Source organism: Rhinolophus sinicus, chromosome X (assembly GCF_036562045.2).
Source record: "Rhinolophus sinicus isolate RSC01 chromosome X, ASM3656204v1, whole genome shotgun sequence".
Taxonomy (NCBI): domain Eukaryota; kingdom Metazoa; phylum Chordata; class Mammalia; order Chiroptera; family Rhinolophidae; genus Rhinolophus; species Rhinolophus sinicus.
In genome coordinates this window covers 36581035-36597270 of record NC_133768.1, presented here as the reverse complement: position 1 = coordinate 36597270, position 16236 = coordinate 36581035, and the positions used below count along the sequence as shown (strand labels likewise).

General features: G+C 41.1%; 2 pseudogenes; both read right to left on the bottom strand.

The window, feature by feature from the left end:
- Positions 1–3637: 3637 nt before the first annotated feature.
- LOC141566992 (ubinuclein-1-like) lies at positions 3638–9148 on the bottom strand (annotated as a pseudogene).
- A 13-nt stretch (positions 9149–9161) lies between these two features.
- LOC109438361 (ubinuclein-1) lies at positions 9162–12615 on the bottom strand (annotated as a pseudogene).
- Positions 12616–16236: the final 3621 nt, after the last annotated feature.

Below are 16236 nucleotides of genomic sequence, written 5' to 3'. Positions count from 1 at the left end.
AATAAGCAGTTCATTTTTCAATTGGGGTGGTTCTCTTGCAGATTAGCAGATGGGTTGGCAGTCAAGATTAAGGGAACATATTGAGAATTGAAAAAAAAACTTAATTAACTTCACTTTCCTGTTGATGGACATTTAGGTTGTCTGCAGTTTTTCTACTGTTACAAATAATGTTGCAATGATACTTGTGGGTGTTCCCCTGAGACTACATAGAAGATTTTTCTCTAGAATATGTTCCCATAGGTAGAATTGCTGGGTCCAAGGGAATATATATCTTCAATTTTACTAGATATTATCACATTGCTCTCTAAAGTGCCTGTACCAATTTACACTCCCATCAGCAGGACATGAGAGATTCTGCTACTCTACATCCTTGCCCAAACTCAGTATCATCTGGATTTTTAATTTTTGCTGGTCCAATGGAGGTAAAATTGCATTTCATTACTGTTTTATTTTGTATTTCTCTGATGACTAGTCATATGGAGATCTTTATATATATTTATTGGCCTTCAAGCTTCCTCTTCTGTGAGTTACCAATTCATATTCTGTTGGCTTGGTTCCCCTGCCCCCACCCCCACTGATTTATAGGAGCTTCTTGAAAATTATTCTTTGTAATTTTATTTCTTGCAAATAGTATCTCCTAGTCCATCAATTTACTTTTTCACCTTATCTTTTGGTGCATCTTACAGCTCAGAAGTATATAATTATATGTAGTTGAATTTATTGGTCTCACCTTTTGTATTGTAACCAATCCTTCCCTGCCCCATGGCCATGAACATATTTTTCTAAATTTGGTACGTAAATGTGTAAAGCTTTGTTTTTCACAACTGGAATTTATTTTTGTTTATTGTGTATATTAGTTCTCTATTGCTGTGTAACAAATTACCACAAACATGGAAGCTTGTAACAGCACAAATTTATCAGCTCACAGTTCTGTAGGTCAAAAGTCTGGCACAACAGCTGAGTTCTCTAATGAGGCTCTCACAAGGTTGAGATCTAGTTGTTGACTGTGTGGTCATCTGGAAAATCGAGCCCTCTTCCAAGCTAACATGGTTGTGGCAGAATTTAGTTGCTTGCAGCTATAGGACTGAAGTGCCCATTTCCTTGAGGGCTATTAGCCAGAGGCTGCTGTCATTTCCTACAGGCCATCCCCATTCCTTGCCACATTGTCCCTCTATCTTCAAACCAAGAAATGAAGAATCTCCCATGTGTGGAATCTGATGCTTCAAAGGTCCCTGATACTGAATCTCTTCAGGAAGAGTTCCATCCCTTTTAAGAGCTCCCTGAATAGGTCAGGCCCACCCAGGATAATCTCCCTATCTTCTATTTAATTTGTTTTCAATTACAATTCACATAAAAGATTAGTTTCAGGTATACAACGTAGTGATTAGACGTTTATTTAACTTACAAAGTGATCACCCCAACAAATCTAGTACCCATCTGACACCATACATAGTTATTACAATTTACTGACTATATTGCTTATGCTATACCCTACATCCCCATGACTACTGTGTAATAACCAATTTGTATTTCTTAATCCCTTCCCCTTTTTCACCCACTCCCAATCTGCCTCCCATCTGGCAACCATCAGTTTCTTCTCTATATCTATGAGTCTCTTTTTTGTTTTGTTTTTTCATTTATTTTGTTCTTTAGATTCTATGTGTAAGTAAGATCATATGGTATTTGTCTTTCTCTGTCTGACTTACTCTACTCAGCACAATACCTTCTAGGTCCATCCATGTTGTTGTATGTGGCAAGATTTCAATTTTTTTTAGCTGACTAATATTCTATTGTATATATGTACCACCTCTTCTTAATCTACTCATCCATTCAGGGACACCCAAGTTACCTCCATATCTTGGCTATTGTAAACAATGCTGCAATGAACATATGGATGCACATGACCCTTCAAAGTAGTGTTATGGGTTTCTTCAGATAAATACCAGGAAGTGAGACAACTGGGTCCTTCTTTCTCTTTTGTTATAGCCTTTGTTTTAAAGTCTATTTTGTCAGGTATAACTATTGCTACCCCAGCATTTTTGTTTATTTCTATTTTCATGAAATATCTTTTTCAATCCCTTTACTTTCAGTCTGTGGGTGTCTTTTGATCTGAAGTGAGTCTCTTGTAGGCAGCATATGTATAGGTCTTTTTTTCTTATCCATTCAGCCCTCCTATGTCTTTTGATTAGAGCATTTCATCCATTTACATTTAAAGTAATTGTTGATAGATATGTACTTATTGCCATTTTATTATTCATACTTTTTAATCTTTTTTATTTTTTCTTCTCCTTCTTAAAGAAGTCATTCTAACATTCCTTGTGATTTGGGTTTGGTGGTAATGAACTCTTTTAGCTTTTTCTTATCTGGAAAGCTCTGTTTCTGTCCTTTGATTCTTTTTTTTATTTAATTTATTGGGATGACAATTGTTAGTGAAATTACATAGATTTCAGGTGTACAATTCTGTATTACATCATCTATAAATCCCATTGTGTGTTCACCACTCAGTGTCCTTTGATTCTAAATGATAGCTTTGCTGGATAGAGTAATCTTGGTTGTGGCTCCTCGCTTTTTATTACTTTGAATATTTGTGCCAATCCCTTGTGGCCTGCAAAGTTTCTGTTGAGAAATCAGCTGACAGTTTTATGGGAGCTCCCTTGGAGGTAACTAACTGCTTCTCTCTGCTGCTTTAATATTATGTTTGTTTTTAACCTTTGGCATTTTAATTACGATGTGTCTTTGTGTGGGCCTCTTCAGATTCATCTTGTTTGGGACTCTGCGCTTTCTGGGCTTGTGTGTCTATGTTCTTTGTCAGGTTAGGGAAGTTTTCCATCATTATTTCTTCAAATAGGTTTTCAATTCCTTGTGCTCCCTCTTCCCCTTCTGGTACCCCTATGATGTGAGTATTCATATTCTGATTTTGTCCCAGAGGCCCCTTAAACTGTCCTCATTTTTTTGGATTCTTTTTTCTTTTTGCTGTTCTGATTGGGTTTTTCTGCTACCTCATCTTCTAAATTGCTGATTCAAACTTCTGCTTCAACTAATCTACTGTTGATTCCCTCTAGTGTATTCTTCATTTCAGTTATTGTGTTCTTCATTTCTGACTTTTTAAAAAATGTTTTCTATCTCTATTTTTGTGTTTTCTATTTCTTTGTTGACGTTCTCCTTGAGGTCATTGAGCATCCGTATAACCAATGTTTTGAACTCTGTGTATGTCAGATTGCTTATTTCTAATGTATTTAGTTCTTTTTCTGAATCTTTGTTCTGTTCTTTCATTGGGACATGTTTCTTTGTCTCCCCATTTTGGCTGCCTCCCTGTATTTGTTTCTATATATGATGTAGAGCTGCTATGTCTCCCAGTCTTAGTAGAGTGGCTTTATGTCATAGGTGTCCTGTGGGGTCCAGTGGTGCAGTCTCCCTGGTCATCAGAGACGGATCCTCCAGGTGTGTCCCTTGTGTGGGCTGTGTGCCCTCCTCTTGTAGTTGAACCTTGGTTACTGTTTGCAGATCAGTGGGAGGGATTGACTCTCAGGCTCATTGGTTGTGACAACTGGCTGTGATTTTGGTGGAATAGCTGTGGTGCAGGAACTGACCCTACAGAGCAGGATTCACTTTAGCAGAGCTCTGGTGCCTGCCCAGTCTACCCTTTGGGTGTCTCATCTGCAGAGGTGGTGCTCCAGCTTGGTCCGAAGCTGATCACCAGGTACGCCGGCTCTGAGACCTCCTGGGAGGGGCCCCACCACAGGCCAAGTTCAGTTGCAGCCTGTGCCTGGCCTGGGGCCACCTGACATGAGCCACAAAGCAATCCATGGATGGCCACTATCTGCACTGGGCTTGGAGTTTCCTGGGACAGGCTAAGCCTCAAACTGAGGTTACCAATACCAGTCTTAGGGTGACTCAGCAAGAGGTGCGGGTCACACAGAGGCAGATGGTGCTTGTTTGGGGTTTGTGAACCTTTGGGAGATTTTAGGAAAGTAATAGCATAAACCAAGACAGGCCGTTGGAAAAGCCACTAGGCGTGGCTTGTGTGGTCCCACAAGTTGGGCCAGGCAGGGTCTGGAATCACCAAGGCAAAACAAGTGGTGTTGTCCAGGTTGATGGAGACTTAGGTATGACGGCAGCCTGCATCTGTATGCTGGGAGGGAGGGCTTAACAAATAAACAATGGCTTTTGCCAGCACTTCTGTCCAGTAGAAAGCTGCCCCTCCAGCCCTCGATCTGAGGCCAGGCAGTTCAGCTCCTTCCTATATGTCCCTGGTGCCTTTTGAGCTGCTTCTTCAGTGCTGGAGCTCAGAGCGAGTGAGTTCATCAGCAAATAACTCCATTGGCGGCCCTTTAAGAGGAACATCTGGGACTCCAGCCACCCTCCATCTTACTCATCCACAATCTCTTCTCATTTTCACAGCCAGAAGTTGAGGGGACTTCTCTTTCTGGCACTAGAACCCTGGGCTGGAGAACCTAGGGTGGGGTTGGAACCCTTTGCTTTTCAGGGGGTACCTCCACAGCCAAGATATCCCTCCTGATTTTTAACTGCCACATGTAGTTGTGGGACTAGCCCATTCTGCATCTCTGCTCCTTCCTTTCAGTCTTGAGGTGGCTTCTTCTGTATATCCTTAGTTATAGGACTTCTGTTTAGATAGATTTCAGGTGATTCTCGATAATGGTTTTTCTATAATTTAGTTGTAATTTTGATATGCTCATGATAGGAGGCAAGGACAGCGTTTACCTACTTCACCATCTTGACTGGAAAAAAACATAATCTCCCCATCTTAAGGTCAGATTTGGGATGTTAATTACAGCTGCAAAACTTCACAATATTACCTAGATTAGTACTTGATTGCATAACTGGGAGGTGTGTATTATGGGCCTATAATCTTGGGAACCATTTTAGAATTTTGCCTACCACATGGTGTAAAGTAAGGGTCCATATTTCTTTCCACCTGGATCACCATTTTATTTTTACTTTGGAAAATTTAAAACACATACAAAAGTAGAAAAAATAATTTCATGAATCTATGTTCCCAGCAGCCAGTTTTTATGATTCCACATGGCCAATCTTGTTTTATCTATGTTCCAACTTTCTTCTCCCCACCCTTTAGATTATTTTTCAGGAAATTCAAGACATACCAGTTCATGTGTAAATGCTTCTGTATGTATCTTTAAAGACAATAACATGTCCTTCCATGTCCTTAGGGACGCTTCCATACCCTCAGGGATGCATTACCATCCCAGCATTAATATGTGGCCATACATGCACAGAGTATTACCAACCCAGGAAACACACCTGAGCTTTGGTGTCTGGACTTTGTATTGGGGTTTCATTAAGTAGGCACGATTGATTGAATCATCACCCATGTGGTTGAACTCAGTCTCCATCCCCTCTCTGCTCCCAGAAGTCAGGCTAATATCATGTGGCTCATAGCCCCAACTCTCTAATCATGTGGTTGGTCTTTCTGGCCTGGACAGCCTCTATCCTGAGTCATTTTAGTAGCATAAACTATAGGGTGTGGTCTGAAAGACCCACAATAAATAACAAAGACACTCCTATAACTTTGGAAATTTCAAAGGTTTAGAGATTACCTCCCAGGAACAGGGATAAAGGCCAAAGAAATTCTTTTTTTTACCTTCCTTCCTTCTTTCCTTCCTTCCTTCCTTCCTTCCTTCCTTCCTTCCTTCCTTCCTTCCTTCCGTCCTTCCTTCTTTCCTTCCTCCTTCCCTCCCTCCCTCCTTTCCTTCCTTCCTAACCACAATATCATTATCACACCTAAAAAATAAAGCAAGTCCTTATTTTCATCAAATATCAAATAAATGTTTTATTTTCCCCCCCATTATTTCATTAAAAACAAACAAACAAAAAATCCCCAGTTGATTTCTACAAATCAGTATCCTAACAAGCTTTACACATTGCACTTGGTTGATATGTATCTTAAATTTCTTTTAGCTTATAGGTTCCCCTTTCCTGTTTTTTTGTGTGGTTTTTTTTGCAACTTATTGGTGGAAGAAAATGAGTCATTTGTTCTATAGAGTCTACCACATTATGGATTTTGCATAAGTTGCATATCCATGAAATTCACCCAGGTAGTGTTTACACTTGACATATTTTAATTCACTTAGCTAGAGAAGACAGTTGAAACACATCTTGTGGTACAAATTTCACAGGCACAAGCAAATACTCTAAAGACCTTTGTGAAATAGTCACTAGTTTAGTGAACAGCTTGGTGACTTGGGAACTCTAGAATATCTATTCTAGTCTGTCCTTGATCCGTCCTACAAGCTTAACTTCATGTCACCCTTATGTTAATGTATACTCCAGTGCTTGGAAAGGTCTAGGTTGTCAAGGCCTGTTCTATATGACAGACACTTCATAGAATTCTGTCACTATAGCCCTGCTTAAGGGGATTTCTAAGAATAAAACAAACTGGCCTATCTGTGACTTCCCATAAAGAGATGAAGATTTGACCAAACAAAGGCTTTTTTTTTGGGGGGGGGGAGTCCACTTGTATGAATTCTGGAAAATCAAAACTGGAATTCTGGCTAGATTGGGAATTGGGTGTTCTGGGCCTAGATGAGCTTCAAGTCAGGATGGCACACATTTACAGAATTCAACTGTCAAAAGCTCAACTGAATAAAACTGGCTCTGTCTTAAAAACAGACAGTCTTTTTAAAAAGGTCTTTGAGAAGTATTCAGAGGGCTAAAATGGATGTGATTTATCTAATTCTGCTCCACCATAAAAGCATTGAAATTATGTCTTCCTTTAATATGGCATGCCATGAACAGTCCTGTCCTATCTAATGCATTTATGGTAATGGTGAAAACTGAGCCCAAGATAAGTTCCTTTAAAAATCCTATCACAGTTATCTTAAGATTGATGTACTACATGTCTTTTGTCTAAAAGAGCTTCATTGTCATGTTCAGAGGAAAAATTTATCCTCACAATGAGTATACATTAAATGATCTTAATATATTTTTAAAGAGACAAGGCTAAGGCTCACTGCTATGGCTTTAGTCCAGGTTTTTTTCCTGTTGACCACACTGAGGATGGATGTACACCATGACCATTCCATGGATCCTCTTATGGCCAGCAGGAGCCCTTGGTCAGTGAGGCTCCATGAGGTACTCTGACCAAATGCCAAGGTTTTTGGCAGATTTAAAATGTAGGTATACAAACATTTTATACCATTTTATACCTGAGTTCCACAGAAACTGGAACTGAGAAACACATATGCTCCCATATTACAAACCCAATACTCTCTCCATCCCAAGATCTGTCTCTCCATTAGCTGTCCAGCAACATAACTATGAAGCCCAGAGCACCAGGAAAGGTCCTTTTGAGGAACACAGGCTGTTAACTATGGTGGGCTTCAGGGATGAGGTCAGGATTTTGTTCCTCCCTGGCTCCCATCACTAGAATCTTTCCTTTACCACTAAAGCCAGGTTTTGGGGAACAGAAGATTTGTTTACTGTGGGCTTGGGACTGTCTTGTGGAGGGAGGCTCTATACTTAGGAGTAAGTTTTCAGGAGGAAATGGCGCTCTGAATTTTTATTCCTCCAGAACTGCTAGAAGCAACCCCACGTTGGGAGCTAGAGCCAAGAAGGGGAGCCTTGTAAGATAGCCCTGAAGAGTGGTAGAATGTCATTTTACCATGTGGCTCAGAGAAGAGGAAGATGAGGCTGGCATCGTATGAGATCTGTTTTGGGGGCTGGAGTGCCTCCTGAAGAGGCTGCCATGGAGGGATGGACACAGGAAGATTTTGGTTCTGGGAGGTCGTTGCCAAATGGAACTAGGTGGGGTGTGGGAGTGAAGCTTTATGCTCTTCAGTGCCTGCATACAAGACTGACTTGGTCTGGGCTCTGAGGTGTCACAATTTAGACTGTTGTTCTGGAAAGCTTTGCTGAGGGGAACCTGGTAGGAGAGCTCTTTGTAGCCAGAACTCTTGGGATTTTTCTCCTCAGTCTGCTCCAGTGCCACTGTCTGTTCAGACAGATTATTGAGGGTGTGGTTACAGAGAGCTAGAGAGTGATGGTCCAGAGACTTAGGCTTTGGAAAATTCCCTTTTTAAGTTCATACATAAAGACTTGTGACTTTTATGTAAAGCAGTTGGGCTGCCAATTTGGCTGATAGGATGAGAACCTTTTTACAAGGCTTAGTCTGTGATTCCTTCACCTTGACTTTGAAGGAGCCATTACTTTCTTCTTGGTCAGTATCCATGTCAGGGACCCATAGTGCGGTCTGCTCTCCTTTCACAGAGACCTGATCTGTACTCAGCTTTGGGACCACAGAGTTTGGACTTGAGTATCTAGAAAAGCTTTCATGCAGTCCTGCCCAGTCTGGCTCTTGTTTCTTTCCAAATCATAGTCTTCCAGTTTCATCATAACCGCCTGACAGCATCTTCCTGATTTCAGCATTCCATTGCAATTTCTTACAGCCTCTGCTCCCCTTTTCTTCTTCCTTACTCAAACACATCTATTCTCTCGGCTCCTTGTCTTTCTCCTCTTCCAGCATCTCTGCAATCTTTGCTTGTGTGTGTACGTGGCATTCCTCCTGGTACTTGGCCATCTGCCCTGGCAGTGCCCCGCCAATAGCTTCTTTAAGTTTCTATAGAGTCTCCTTCAGATGCACCCCTTCAGCTCCCAGAGATGAAATTTTTGAGCAAATGTGACCAGGGTTTCCTTGCTGCAGGGCAGGAATGAAGTCAGATGGCCATGCACCTCAGATCAGACCTGGCTGTCTGGCTTCTAGGTTTGTACCTCCATCATGCCCAATTGGATACCCCTTATATCCTGGGTGGAAAACTTCTGTTCACACTCTCCCTTAGCCTGAACCAGCTCTTCATTGTGCATTTCCAGGGGCACTAGCAGACCTTCAAGGATGGAAGAGAACTGTCTGAATTCCTGGTCCAATCCCACTCCACAGTAATCTCTGATATCATCTATATCACAGAAGGGTCTTCCTTTGGGAGACTCAGTGAGCAGCTGTTTCAAGTCCAAATCAGTCAGAGGGACCATGGCAGTGACCTCGTGAAGCAAACTCTTGTCAGAAGCAGAGCAGAAGCTTGAAGCAAGGGTGGGAGGGGTTTCCCCATTCCCACAGGCTTATGCTCCTCGTGCCTGTTTTTCCTGGACTTATTTTTCTTTCTGAAATTTCATGCATATCATGTAGAGCCTTAAGAGCATTTATTATTGTCCTTCTCTTTACCAGCACTGAAAGCTCTGAAGCCACTTTGGGAAAACCTGTGCTTTGTTCATTTCTTCTCACTGTTGAAAGTGTCATCTTTTTTAATTTTTTCTCTTCTCACCACCTTCCTTCAACTTCTTTGGTGATTTTTCTTCTTTAATGAAGATATTGTCAGATTCTGATGTTTGTCATCACTGCAAGGTTCTCAAGTGAATGTAAAATCCTCAATGCTTGGAGGTCAGAGTAGCAGGAAAAAGCTCATCAGATGCTTCAAGTCAAAACCAGTCGGTGGAAGAGTCAGATTTATCATACTTAACCCCCACACCAATCAAGTCCTGTGTTGAGTCTTTTCTATGATTCTTTCCACCCTTGTTTCAGGATGAAGACCTCCCACTTTTTCCTGTGCACTCTTCACCAGCTGTGGGTAGAAGAATGCTGGGCAGCGCTCTCTGTGTGAGTAAAAGCAGTGAGTGTAATCTGAACAGTTTAGCCAGCTTAGGATCTCAATGCTCATCTGCTCTCCCAACCTCCACTTGCCCAGATTTCTTTAAAAATGTGGGATTTGGAGGGTCTGGGAGAGAGGTGAAGTGGATCCTAGGGGTGTTTCTGACATGACTACAAATAAGTCTTGGCAGTTGTTAATGTTTGGCTTCTTTGTCACAAGTGTGATAGCACTGTGAGCTGAAAATGTTCCATCGCTAGCGGGATGGGCCAGATGCAGCGGCCGCAGCTCTAGTTATCAACTAGGCCTTGAAGCAAGTCTATCAACAGTGGCCCATGCAGTTCCACGGTCCATGTCCACAGATCAAAAATCTCCTGTGAGAGTCAGGAAAGAGGAGAAATATCAACTCAAAGCCTGTGAAACATCTCAGGTGACAGCACGGTGGCTTGTAGTTAATGCCCAGGAGAACTTAGAGATCTGGCTTTTCCAAAACCTGTCATTAGAAAAAAAAAAATCTTCAAATATATGGTGATGGAAGGAGAACTGACTCTGGGTGGTGAACACACAATGGGATTTATAGATGATGTAATACAGAATTGTACACCTGAAATCTATAATTTTACTAACAATTGTCACCCCAATAAACTTAAAAAAATAAATTAAAAAAAAATGAAAAAAAAATGAGCAAAAGATCTAAGCGGACACCCACCAAAGAAGATATACAAATGGAAAATTAGCATATGAAAAGATGGTCAACATCATATGTCATTAGGGAATTGCAAATAAAAACAATAGGGAGACACCACTGCACACCTATTGTGAATGGCCGAAATCCAGAACATTGGCAGCACCAAATGCTGGTGAGGAGGTGGAGCAACAGGAACTCTCATTCATTGTTGGTGGAAATGCAAAATGGTCCAGCCACTCTGGAAGACAGTTTGGCATTGCTTACATAATTAAATATACTCTTACCATGTGATCCAGCAATCACGCTTCTTGGTATTTATTCAGAGGAATTGAAAACTTACATCCACACAAAAGCCTGCACATGGATGTTTATGGTAGCTTTATTCATAATTGCCCAAACTTGGAAGCCACCAAGATGTCCTTCTGTAGGTGAATTGATAAATAAACTGTGGTACATCCTGACAGTGGATGTTACTCTATACTAAAAAGAAATGAGCAATCAAGCCATGAAAAGACATGGAGGAAAAGACATACTTCTAAGTGAAAGAAGCCAATCTGAAAAGGCTACACACTGTCTGATTCCAACAATAGTTTGTTCTAGAAAAGGCAAAACTATTGAGACAGTAAAAAGATCAATGGATGCCAGGGATTGGGGAGGAGAGAGGGATGAATAGGCGAAGCACAGAGGATTTTTACGGTGGTGAAACTATCCTGTGTGATACAGTAATGGTGGATACGTGTCATTCTACATTCTACAAAACCTATAGAATGTACAATACCAACAGTGAACCCTAGTGTGAACTGTGGACTTTAGTTAATAATAATGTATCAGTATTTGTTCATCAATTGTAATAAATGTACCAAACTAAACTAAGATGTAAATAAATAATAGGGGAAACTGGGTTGATGGGGGAGAAGGGACATTTGGGAACCCTCTGTACTTTCTGATTGGTTTGTCTGTAAACCTAAAACTGCTCTAAAAAATAGTCTGGTTAATTAAAAAAAGAGAAAGCACTCACACCATAGGAGAACAGAACTTCCACAAGGTGTCTAGCAGATGAGAGTGGCATCTGGAGTACAGAGGACAGCAGTCACTGAGCCCAGTGCCTAGAGGAGAGAAAAGGGAATGGGGCTTCTCTGGGCCATGCCCTGGGTGCACTGCACTAGACTTTTGACATTAAGGGAGAAGGGAGTGGGGTTTGGGGAGGAGGAGTTGCTTGTGGTCAGAAGTCCAAGGAGTAGGGAAGCAACCCTGCCCCCTTTTCTTTTCTTTTCTTTCTTTTTTTTTTTTGTCCTCTTCTTAATAGATGTTATACCTTCACTGATCTCTTGGAGTATCCAAAACATAATTACTTTTAAGACTCTTTCTGTTCATAATATTGACTTCACTTGTATTGAGTTCATATCAGATTCTTTACTAGATGTTTTTTCCTCAGCATGAGATTTCTTAATATGTACTAGAATTTTTGTTTTCACGTTCATTTGGAGTGTCTTTTGCTTTCTCTTTGTTTTCCTTTTCCTTTGTTTTGTTTTCACTTACATTCTAACTTAGTCTGTTGAGCTGTTTGGCAGCTGCCTCAACTCAGCACTCCTTTAATAGCAGGAAATTGAATACAAGAGTCATGCACACCTTCTATTTCCTCGGTTTATTACTCCGTGTACTATTGAAGAACCATTGTGCTTCAATGTGAAAAGTGAAACCACCGCTTCCACGCTGAACCAGTGGTATCTGTTAGAATGTGATTCTGCATCTGCTCAGACTTCTCTCTTACAAGGTCACCAGCCATGACTTTTTTACAGGCTGAGGCTTCTGTCTCTGTGTGCAGAGACTGCATTAAAATTTTTGTGAACTTGACCCATGTAGAAGTTTGGTGCAGGGCAATGACCTTCTTCTTATCTCTACCTGCTTCTTTTGTACCAACTAATCTAGAATCTTTGCTTTCATTTGCTTGGGACACAAGGAAAACTTTTATGCAGTGAAAGAGGAGGGCAAAGCAGAAATGCAGAGAGAAGCAAAACCTAAAGATGAGGACAGAGGAATTCATGAGTTCCCCATTTTCCTCAAGATCTGTTCTCTTCCCTTCCTAAAGTCTGATTGTCTAACTTTTCCTTCAATTCCAGGACACACCTCAGTATCCATATAATACATCTTCCATATATTTTTTGTATAAGCAAAAATGCACTGAGTCCAGTGTGTTTGTGATTCCTCTGCCAAGCACCACTGCATCCCACACTCTGGGAGTTCCTGCTCCCAGAACTCCTGCTTAGGAGTAGCAGCATTGGCTCTCACGGTGCAGTGGGAGAGTTTGGACATCTCTCAATACAAGGAAACTTTGACAGGAAAACAGAGTTTGGTCAGGAAAACAGAGCCACTCTATGTATTGCAGAAAGCTAAGAGCTTGAGGGTTTACACGACGTGGGGAAGCCGGGGGAGTGAGGGGTCTGAGGGCTGTTGCTGGAAGACTATAGAAATAGTCACTGGTGCTTCCTTTTAGCATGAAGCACTGGGTGTAGGAGGTGGTTCTCAGAAGTTCTCCAGGAAATTAGCACAATTTTCAAGTGTTTAGAAATAACCCAACCAACTTTCTCTTCAGCAGCAAAGTGGGAACTTGAGAAGTTTAGGAAGCTATGGTATTTGGCCACGATGACTGCAAAGTGGGAAATCATGGACAATTCTGACAGTGTGTAGTGCACAGAGAGCTCTGAGAAGACAGGGTTTGGAGAAAAGACCTTAGAAGTGGGTGGTAACCATGCAAAGTTAACAATTAAATCTAAGGACCTTTGAAGGTGTGAAAATTGTCATGTATTGAGAGCCAGAGGACATTTCCTAAAGCGATATGGCTGAACCAGATGATCTCTGAAGTCCTTTCCAATTTTAAGGCATTATCAATCTTTAACATGGTCCAGGTAGTGTCCCCTGTAGACTCATCAAGAGCAAGGAAAACATGAAAGCTTGTAGAGCTGGACCACTCTTAGTAAAGTGACATGAGCCCCTTGGATACTGACCTGTGTTTGAGAAGGTCATGCTTAATGTTCAGCACAGTTTGTTTTTCTCATAACTTTCCTCATCAAGCCAACCTTGCCTCCAATCCAGAGCCATCTCCCATTGGTTCTGCCCCAGCTTACCTGCTCAGTGCTAGTCCATGAATGATATCGTTATACCCAGCTTGGCTGGAGGGTACAGAATCACTTTTGCCTCCTCTGTCTCCTTGAACAATTTGCTTAACCAAATGCACAAGGACCTGGGACAAAGATTCATGCCTCCTTCCCTTTTAAAATATTATTCCACCTTTTTCAAACCTCTTCTTCAGTTGACCTGTTTTACTCTCCTCCCTGCACTGAATATGTAAAATATTTCTTGTACATTACGAACTTTGTAAAAGATTTACTTGCCTTAGCCACATGATTTTCCAAATGTGTTAATTATGCATTACTCACATACTCTGAGCTTTTGCTGGTAATGTCGTTTTATTGGACTGGAGAGAATGTACTTGTAATGGTTACATAATCCTCAACTTGCTGACTGGGAATTTTATAATATGCTTAAGTGTGGCGGTCCTCATTTTTGATTCATTGTCCTGATGAAATAATCCTTCTGGTATTTTCACCCTTTTGTTGGATGTTAAGAAAGTCAGCATTTACTTTTATCTGAATATTCAACTTTAATTCCATAGACAAATATCATTGACATATAGAAGTAATATTGAAGGTCTAAACAGAGAACTCAAAATTCCTATACTAAAGATTAATTTTTTTTTACCAAAGTAAACCACAGAACATATTTCTAACCCCTCAAAATAGTTTCAAAAAGGATGCATAATTCAATACTCATAAACATAGTGAAAATAACTGACCAGAAATGCTACAATTTCTTCATCGTTGCCGTAAAAGGTATAAATACTAAATAGACTGACAGAACACTTGACAGCTCTTTCTTATACACTGTTATTAATCTTGAAACCAGCTTTATTTGTCAATTAAAAAATAAGTCAATGTCATCAAAATGGCGGTGTGAGGTGAGATTCTGTAAAGCTCCCCTGGAATTTACAACTAATCGAACAACAATAACTCCCCAAAGGACTCCCTGCACAGCACACAGGCAAGATGAAGAGGCCCACTACTGAACTCACCTAAAGGTTGGTGAGTCACATGAGTGGGGGAGTAGGGAAGGGAGAAGTGTGGAGACTGAGCCGCGTGGGCGCAGGACACAGACCTAGCTCAGTGCTCCGAGCTCGCTGCATCTAGGAACTACAGCAGCTGCAGGAGAGGGAAGAACTCAGACTGCTAGGGCTCCGCTTATAGCCCACAGGGCTGAGGGGGCAGCATATAACACGCTGACCAAATGCTCACGGCAGAGACCTCGGAGAAAAGACTGAGGGAAGGAGGATGAAGACGGTGGCTTAAGCCCTCACTGCCAAGCAGAGAACGGAAGCCATAGGCACTGAGACTAGTCGCACCATCCCTACCCTCCCAGTGCTCACCTCGCCCCCACCTGCCTGGTGCTAGAAGTGGAACAGTAGCAGTGTCGGATCAAAAGAAGAGAATATTTGCTGTTCTGAGAACTGCGGATCGCAGACATAGATTCGCAGCCCAACTAGTTCCAGCAAAGGGGAGGGAGCTGTGGAAGCAGGACCGGCTGTGGTGGTGGTCGCCGCCATTGCTCTGGGCAACCTCTCACAACTCAGAAAGACCTCTTCCTATCAACCTGTTGCAGAAGCCACTCCTGTAGATGTCTAGGAAGGGAAATAAAAAATCAGTAATTGTCATAAATAACCAAGGCAACAAGGCAGCTCAGAAAGAAAATGAAAAGTCTGCAGAAAAAGAACTTAAATATATGGAAATATGTGACTTAAAACAGAGAATTCAAGATTGCAGTTCTGAAAAAACTCAACGAGATGCAAGAAAACACAGAAAGGCAGTTTAATGAACTCAGAAACACAATCAAAGAACAACATGAGCATTTTACGAAAGAGATTGAAATTTTAAAAAAGAACCAAATAAAATTGCTGGAGATTAAGAACTCCATAAAATAAATAAAGAAAGAAATATCCAGTTTAGGTAGTAGAGTTGACCAGATGGAGGAAAGAATCAGTGACATTGAAGATAGGAATCTGGAAATGAAACAGATGGAAGAAGAGAGACTTAAAAGAAGTGAAACAACTCTACAAGAACTTTCTGACTCCATCAGAAAGAACAATATAAGAATAATGGGCATACCAGAAGGAGAAGAAAGAGAGAAGGGAACAGAGAATATATTCAAACAAATTTTTGATGAGAACTTCCCAAACTTGTGGACAGAACTGGATCCTCGAATCCAAGAAGCAAATAGAACACCTAATTACCTCAATCCCAACAGGCCTCTCCAAGGCACATTGTATTGAAGATGTCTAAAAATCAACGACAAAGAAAGAATCCACAAGGCAGCCAGGGAAAAATAGACGGTAACCTACAAAGGAAAGCCCATTAGATTATCATCAGATTTTTCAGCAGAAACGCTACAAGCCAGGAGGGAGTGGAACCAAATATTCAAACTATTGAAAGAGAGAAATCATGAGCCAAGAATAATATATCCAGCAAAGATATCCTTTAGATATGAGGGAGGAATAAAGACCTTTCCAGACATACAGAAGCTGAGGGAATTTTTTTTTTTAATTTATTGGGGTGACAATTGTTAGTAAAATTACATAGATTTCAGGTGTACAATTCTGTATTACATCATCTATGAATCCCATTGTGTGTTCACCATCCAGAGTCAGTTTTCCTTCCATCACCATATATTTGATCTCCCTTACCCTCATCTACCACTTCCCATCCCCCTTACCCTCTGGTAACCACTAAACTATTGTCTGTGTCTATGAGTTTTTGTTTCTCATTTGTCTTGTTCTTTTGTTGTTTTTGGTTTATATACCACATGTCAGTAAAATCATATGGTTCT